Source organism: Geospiza fortis, unplaced genomic scaffold (assembly GCF_000277835.1).
Source record: "Geospiza fortis unplaced genomic scaffold, GeoFor_1.0 scaffold112, whole genome shotgun sequence".
Classification (NCBI taxonomy): Eukaryota; Metazoa; Chordata; class Aves; order Passeriformes; family Thraupidae; genus Geospiza; species Geospiza fortis.
In genome coordinates, this window is record NW_005054298.1 from 17,687,047 (window position 1) to 17,695,859 (window position 8,813).

The 8,813-nt window shown below is 39.7% G+C and overlaps 1 protein-coding gene across 1 annotated transcript in view; it reads left to right on the forward strand.

The window, feature by feature from the left end:
- Window positions 1-8,461: 8,461 nt before the first annotated feature.
- The window catches only part of LOC102041374 (collagen alpha-1(XXVIII) chain-like), a 34,940-nt gene continuing 34,588 nt past the window's right edge, over window positions 8,462-8,813 (forward strand). The window contains exon 1 of the mRNA XM_031058878.1: window positions 8,462-8,596. The gene's annotated coding sequence lies outside the window, so the exon portion shown is untranslated. The remainder of the gene's footprint in view (window positions 8,597-8,813) is intronic.

The window sequence follows — 8,813 nt, forward strand, 5'->3', positions numbered from 1 at the left end:
CATTACAATAACACTAAAAAGGTCTGAGTTCTTATAAAAGTACATGCAAAGGGCAACAATATACTAAGCAGCCTGGGTTACCTCACACGCTCTCTCTGCCATTGCAATAGGTGACACTTTCATACAAGAGATCTTTTCCACATCTCCCTTCATCTCTACTTCAAGGACACCTCCAGTAGCCCATGCTACATTACAGGCCAGGTAGGAGGATAAATCAGCTATTCCCATCCTGATATTTCTAATCCATAAATAGTACACAATGTCCAAATAGACCATTGAAAAAGAAAACTATAAAAATGCCCACCATATTACATGTTTTGGTCTCTTTTTGAACCAAAGTGGCTATAGTGATAGCACTGTGACACCTACATTACATAAATTTCCTGAAGTTTAAAAAAAAAGCTGTTAGCTGTAGTCCTGATATTAACAGCCTTGCTCTATCAGTCATCTCTCAGCCACCCTGTGCAGTTGGCAATAACCATGCAAAGTTCAAACGTGAATCAAGGCTGACACCCCGTGGACATATCTTGTAACTGATTTGTTTGGGTTTTTTTCAACCAGACTTTTTAAAAACTGAAATTCCATATTGAAATTTTACTCCAGACCTTCAGGACCCTTCTAAAAAACATTTGAAAATATTCAGTTGTTCAATAAGATTCTCAAGACAAAAAAAAAATCAGCTGAAAACTCACATTACGCATAAAATTACTTGTTTTCTTATGAGTCTCTAACAAGTCAGATGTCTTGTAGCACTACACACAAGCATTTAACAAGTTAAGAAACCTGCAAGCTTAAAAAATTTAGAAAATCTAGTCCCACCTCTATAATCATTACAGTTAATTTATGATAATACCAAAAGCAGAGTAGAAAGATGTTTTGACATTAAAGCTTTGTGGTAGGTAAATGACTTCAGAAATGCACATCTATTTTCTGTATTTCCACACAATCCTTTTTACAAGCATTACAAAACGTAAGCATGGTATTTGATTCGAGTATTAGTGATTATTTAGAAACCACTGTATTAATACACACTTCTAGCCACTAAATTTCAACCTAACACCAAGGGAAGTAATTTTTTGTGGAAGTAGAATACACAACACATGTAAAATGACCAATTACACATCAAAAAAATAAGTTCACTTTCTATGTCTCTTGCTTCATTTATTTCAAAAGCGCCAATGCTATCACAATGTCTCTTGCTTCATTTATTTCAAAAGCGCCAATGCTATCACAGACAAGTTGATTTTGACTGGGGGAGTATCATTAAATCTAACAGAGAGATAGGTGAGCTATCCACATGTTTGCAAAATTCTGCAAAACAGAGAAGTTTACATTATTTTCCCTCAAAGACATCAGCTATTATGATTTTGTCCATGCATGGTTCCTAAACAATGTCTTCACTACAAAAATATGTTATACTGCACTGAATGTGTCGCACAGCTCTTGTGAATATTCAAGCATTAAAAAACCCAGCCTCCTTCTCTCAGCTTCACGCTGCAGACTGTACTCCCTCACTCCTGCAGAGTATTTTATGGCTATCTCAGATGCTTAAGCAACCTTGTAAGTCATCTGCAGTAGGAACCAGGTTTGTCCTTCAGAAAGCCACTAGCCATTTATTGTCTCCACTCCTGGGAAAACATTCCTCTCAGCTTAAATGGACTTCAGCCCTCCGAACTCAGGAGGCCTTTACAGCAGCTGCCGGTCAGAGCCAAGCCCGTGGCGCTCGGGAGAGGAGTTGGTTGGTTGTACGCAGAGGCGCTGCAGCACTTTCAGCCCTCCGTACCAGCTCAGCGGTAGCTGGCAATCAATCAAACGCTGCCCCTGAGAAGCCGCAGCCACCAAGCCCAGCCAGCACGGGCCCGCCTACTCCCTTCGCTCGGCAGCTCCACCGCAATTCAGCTCCCACCGAGCACCATTTTATCACCCACGTATCTTAAAACGCCTTCTTAACCGCCTTCTGCTAAAAAGCATAATTCAGCAGGGTTGGTGCTGCACATATTTAAGTATAAAGATGATTAAACCCTGCCTACTGCTGTCAGATGTACCTGTGCAATGACTTACAGTAATAATTGCATGTCTTTAAGCTCTTAGCTCACTAAACCATACTACAGACTGCCTCAGCTAATGCTACACATAAAAACCTATCTATGGACTGTGCTAGAGGTGCACCAAAAGGAAAGAGCTGTTTGAACACCACAAAAATTAATAGATAAGATTTCACCCTAACACAACTCCACAAAAATGCATTTACATTCTACAACCTTTCATTTAGAAATCATACAATAGTTTGCATTGGAAGGGACCTTTAAAAGTCCCCTAGTCCAAACCCCCTGCAGTGCAAAGGGATACCTTCAACCAGATCAAGTTGTTCAAAGCTTCATCCAAACTCCGTCGTATGTTTCCAGGCATGATACATCTACCACCTCTCTGAACAATCTGGCCCAGTGTTTTATCATCCTCATTGTAAAGACCATCTTCCTTACAGCTAATCTAACCTCTTCTAGTGTAAAACCATTACCCCTTGTCCCATTCCAACAAACCCTGCTAAAAAGTCTAGGCCCATTTTCCTCATAGGTCCTCTTCAAGTACTGGAAGGCCACCATGAGGTCTCCCTTGAGCCTGCTCTTCTCCAGACTGAACAACCTCAACTCCCCCAGCCTTTAAACATATACTTACACATACCTTTTTTTAAAGATCTGAATGAGGTAGAGGTTTACTAGCTTATGCATGTGAAGACCTACCTCTGCCTCCACTACCACAGCATTTCACCACAAGCAAATGCTGCATAATAGGGCTGATGTTTCACTGAGGGCTCTCTGAGGGGTTTGGGAAGAGCTGTAGATACCCATTGACATTGAGATGCCTACCAGCATTCATGATGACCTGTAAATAATGGCACCCGTTCTGTCAGGAGCAGTAGAACAGCTGCATCCCCAGGGCAGGGGGAACCGGGAGTCCCAAATGGGACAGCAGAGCTGGGCTTCTAATCCCACTGCCCACAGCAAGGGACGTGGGCTGGGAGCAGCCCCTAGCCCAGGGTATGAGGCACCAATATAGGACAGGACAGTATGGGACACCAGCATACCCAGACAAGGCGGTGGCAGAGCCAGTGACCCACCTGCCCTCACACCACTATGGGCAAGGTGGATGGCCTGAGGCTGAGCTGAAATGGTGCCAGGGGTGGGGGGTGTCAGCTGAGGCTGGTCAGGATCACTAAAGGCTCTGAGAGCTAGTTTACAAGCACAATTACTGCTCTCAGCTCAGAGACTAATGTGTATTACAAACAGTTTAAAAATAGGTCAAAAGATCAAATTCCAACAAAGGTAGAGTTATAGTGACAACAATGGTTGTAAGATAAATCCGTGCCTCTTTGCAACTCTATAAATAATCACCTCTCTGAAAGACCAAATCTGTTCCCAGCATGAAAAGGATCACAATTTTAGAACTGTGTAGAACATGATTTTTTCTACCAAAACTCTGTCATTTGCTAATATGGAGTAACACATACAGCAACATGCTTTAACTACCTGATTATATTTCCAGCAGAGTTATTCTGCTTAAAATTATTGGAAAATATATTTTCAAAATGTGCTAGGTGACATCAATGAATCTGCCATTTATTGCACCTTCCTTAAAAATATATGAGTTTCTACTCCTTAAAAATGTAATTACCGTATTTTAAAAAGAGTTTTGTACTGCTAATTACAGTTATCAACATGAAAATCAGGCAGGTGGAAGAAAATAATTATGCAAAGTGTATTGTACAATAAGAAGTAACTGGCATGTAACAGTGAATTCAAAATAATTGTCAAATACATTTTCATTGGCACCAAAGTAGCAAATCAAATTAAATCTTTAAGAAACAATGATGATTTTAAAAGTATTTTTGATCTAGTTAAATGTTCATGTTTGTATCATCAAAAGTTAAGTCAAATATTTTGTATGTTAAAACTATTGCTGTACTAACTATTAGCATGCTTTCATTCTCTTGTTAGGCTAAATGCTTCAAATGCATTTGAAAATAACTTGCTTATGTATGGATATGCTTACATAGGCTGTAAATGGAAAATATCTCTTGGTGAGGGAAACTGAAAATTAAAGGATAATTATTAAAATAAAAGCAGAAATAAATAAATACCTTAAAAACAAAACAAAAGCTTTGATATTGATTGATACTGCATGCAGACTATGAGTATTTAATTACCACTAAAATGCTCAGAGTGAGTTTTTGGCTGCATTGTCTCTAGATAAAATAGGAAAATACTGAAGACAGCCTTCTCCCTTTTATGCCTTCTTAGAGTCTTTTTCTTGCCACACCTCCTGAAAAAACATTGCAGAAGAGCAGTATTTAAAAAGAGGAAAATGGACAGCCACATTCATACCCACTACAAAAGAAAAAGACATGTTTACTACTCCAGTCTCAATCACTAAAATCTGTTGGGAACTATACAAAGAGCAAGTCTGTGCCATCAAAGCCTTTGTTTACAGTATTTTCTGTAACAGTGGGGTCAGAGGAAAACAGCTGATTTGCTTTGACAAATCATTTGCATTTGCAGAATGTAAGTCCATATTAAAAAAAAAATTAAACTGTAGCCTCAAGAGTTGACAAACAGAAGTCAATTTGTCAAGACTTAACCATGATTAACTGACTGCTCAGTTGAATCCTGGGCTGTCAAATTCACTAGAACACATTTTGTAGTCAAAAGGTGAAATAAAGGTTTTTATCTTTCTTGACATATAATCCTATGTAAAGTTCTAATTTTTTAAAATTTTCTTGTTCAGTTACTTCAAATATTTGAACTTTCAACCTATTTTTCCCCAAATTTGCCTATGTGATACAACTTACAGGACTGTGAGCCACATTCTTTATAATATTCCTCTTTAGTATCAGGATACAAAATGTTGTAAATGATGTGCTTTCATTATTTTACAAGTTGAAGTCAGGTAGGTTTTTGTTTCTTCTGGACACTTTGGTCATGTACTGACACGTATAATATAATGAAATAAATACTCTTGAAATACCGTTACACCATGATGCAGTCAGGTTAAATGGTCAAGACTATCCTGAGGCCATGAAACACCAGAAGAAGTTTGTGTGAAGTGTGTGTATTTTTAACAGCTGACAGCAGACTTGACACGTGAATTATTCACACTGAAGTAGCAAAAAAGTGCAAACATATTTCAGTTACATCATGTCAAACTCTTTGGGACAAAAAAATTACCATCAGAGCAGAGGAAAATCAAAGGCATGGTCTGTCTGCTTCATGCTGCTCCCACAAACTGGCCTCCCTGGTGGTTCAGTATTCCTTTAGCATGTGGAAATATTCAGATGGTATTTTGCCAGCTATGCTGGCTCATGATTACTCCATATCCAGTGATGTTGAAGGCTTGTAAGGACATCTGAAGGGCTAGTCAAGACTCTATCACATTCTAGTGACATGATATCATGCTAGAAGACATTAGTTACTCTGTCTTAAGAGAAATTACTCTAGGCTTCTTAATAATGTATTGAATTTTGTTAAACAGTGGATGAAGGAGTCACAATTGAGCCAAACCAGGCTCAAGAGCCTTTGTAAAGGAGGCACCCACAGACAGAAAGTTGGGGCAGACAAAGAGAGCTCTGGGGAAGAAGTTTGGAACTGTCAGGCTTGCTGCTTCTTCTGCCCATTAGGAAGCAACAGTGAGGGCTGCTGCTGACACAGGAGGTCATGCTACACCACAGCAAGTGGCATCTAAGCCCCAGTTCTTCATTCAGTGTCCCTTCAATGTGCCCTTGCAACCTCATGTAGCTCTGAAGCTGTCATCACCTATGCAATGGTAATGCTACCAACAAAGGGGTATAAATATCACCTTTTTTTTCCTTTCCTAAAAGTGCTTAAACACTCTCACTTGCAAAAAGATCTTGCAGATCTTTCTTCATTATGCCTTTCCTCATGGTTCTAAAATGATAAGGAATTCCCTTTGATTGAGTATAACCTATTTAGCTGTGATTTTAAATAGCTCTCATATATCTCTCTATTCTTTAAAAAAAAGTATTAGACCTTATTTCAAAGATTTGAAATGGGATCAGACAGCTGAGAACTCTTGGATTTCAAACAGTGATGGAAAAAATCCAGACATCTGAATAGGCAGCTATATCTGTGATCTCAGCTTCAGTTGGTGCAACCATAACATAGCCTTACATTCATGTCAGTTTTTGACTCCTGCAAAGATTACCAGTCTTAATGTAGGAAGCATGTATGAGGTAAGATAGCTGGGCCCAGCTTAGTCAACTAAGTACAGAATTCTGTAGTGTCACCTCCCAGAGATGTAAAAGATACTTAAAAATGTTTAAATATGAGTAGAATGGAAATGCAATTAATTGTGCACAGAATCATCCAATGTCTAGATTCCTCAAGAAAAAATACAACACTTTTTTACTCCTTTACAAAAAAAAATTAAAATTCAGCCATACATTTGTAACACTTGAATGACAGCATGAATCTTCCTTAGTATAGATTTTAAGGCATTTATTTTATTTTAAAAATACATCCAGAATAATGCCATTAAAATATTAAATAAGCACTTAGTAAAGTTTGTGGTACATGAGGCAAGAAATCTTGCTGTTAATTTTTAGTTTTAAGAGTTATCTCAGATGTATCAGGGCATACATATTTTACATTTATATCATTCAGGTTTTGATAAGCTGTCACTATAAGAATAGTACAGGTATTGAGAACTTCCCAAGTTCAGAAGACTGCAAGTCTAGAAGTGTACTGTGTTATGTCACATAGCTGGAATTTTGGACAGAATAATAACATGCAAACAGGTATAAAAATGTGCAGGCCTCACTAAGCTTTTAAAGAAGCACCTGGCCAAGATAAAAAATTTGTCCCGAAGGTAAACATTATTCACCAATAAAAGGAAATAGCATGAAGCCAGGAACTTGCTACTAAACATGCAAGAAGAACAGTTATTTAATTAAGAAAATATTTGCCAGCTATGTTTTGAGGTAGGAATTAGCAGTGAAAATGAAAGAATTTCAATGTTTTGCTTATGGGAAGCATATAATCCCAACCATAAATAACATGCTTTTTCTTGCTAAAATTAGAATTTTTTCTCAGTAAGATTTAGGGGCTAGGTGAGATTTATTATACCTATTTCAGTTAGACACCATATAATTTGTGTTCCTAAATGGGAAGATATTGCCTTTTCATTCCTTGCCTTCATCAAAATCTGAATATGACAGTCTAAGCACAGAAAAATCCAAGTGGCTGGAGAGAAATAAACATCAGTTCTTTCCAGCCCTGAAAGAAGATTCTTTCTTAGCTGTAATTGTGGCACAAATAGCTGTAGCTGAGTTAGTTTCAGCTTAGGTAAGGATAAGCTGCCATACAATACGTAGAGCTGCATTCAGCCATCCTAGCTCACCAGTTTTGGAGTAATTACTGGTAAATACAGAAAACAGAAGATGGGGTTAGAACCACAGCAAATGGCTTCAGCATCCAGCTGCATTGTCCTGCCAGTGTCTCTCATGTATCTAAACTGGAGCCAAAGCTGCATTCTTTCCCCACAATCTCCTCAGCTGCCTTGGCTGTGCCTGTGATAAGTGGGCTGAGTTGGTTGGACACTGAAGATGGAAAGGAGGACAGCAGTTAGCACTGGGTCCTCTTTGTATGCCTGTTGGTGGAAAATGATGAATCCACAGTAAAAGTAAAAAGTATTTCTGTGAAAAAGCTACTTGTTTAATATGTTAATTTGGAATGCAAAGTTTTCTGAGGATCTTTGAAGAATTAGGTTACAAGGTGCAATCACTAGTAAAAGAGACAGCCTTCAGGATCCTTAGCTACCCAGCTTAGATTTTGAAGACATCATGCTATGTGTCAGTCATTGTTCCCTATGACAGTCCTTAAAAGGAGATGTGGGACAAAGACAAATCTCCAGAAACTGAAACTGGCTTTCAGACTGGCCTGCCTTTTTTGACCACCTTATGCTGGAGAGTTTCACCAGGAACTGAAACTTCAGTTAGCCAAGTTCATGGGACAGTAAATATCTTTTTAGTTCAGCAGTTAACAGTAATAGCTCATTATGAGGAGATCCTTTTAGGTTTGAAAGGAATCCTACAGCCATCAGCTGCTAAGATGATGTTGACAACAGGATGCCCATTACAAAAAGCTGCCTAGTCAAGCATGAGAGATGTGCAAAAGTAGGAGGGTAAAGTGTGGATAGTAGTGATGGGATAAGAGAGTGAACAGGGCTGATGTGTAGGGAAGTGTGTTGGGGTAAGAACAGCCCTCTTCCATTCATATCCCAGTTACGGATGAGCATTTTCGTGCAAAAGGCTGTGGGGGCTAAACTAGAATGTACACGCATAGCCTCGGGGGGAGGAGAGGAGCGGGTGGCTGAGGAGGAGGGGGAGCCAGGACTGCTGTTCTCTGCCTCACTCCTTTCTGCTGGCCCTTCCTGACATATGACACCGATTCTCACCCGAGCTTGCCGCCCGGCTTCTCCCTCCTTTCCTCACAGAGCACCCACCACAGGGAGGGCAACGCAGCTGCCAGCGAGCCCCGAGCAGGATCCTGCATCCCTGCACAGCCTTTGGCTTAGGAGCATTAAGGTAAGGACCCCTTGCCCTCTATGCCTGTGTCTGTGGGCACAGGAATTCCCACCCTGAACTATCAGAAGCCAAGAAACACTGCAGTCAAGGCTGTGCTAGGGAATTTTATGAGTCAGGTGACTTATGCTCAGTCCTGGGAGACTGATCCTTGCCACCAAACTGCCCTTTTGGTACGCACTGTAGCTACCTGGGGAGAGTTTGCAGGGAGATGGGAATA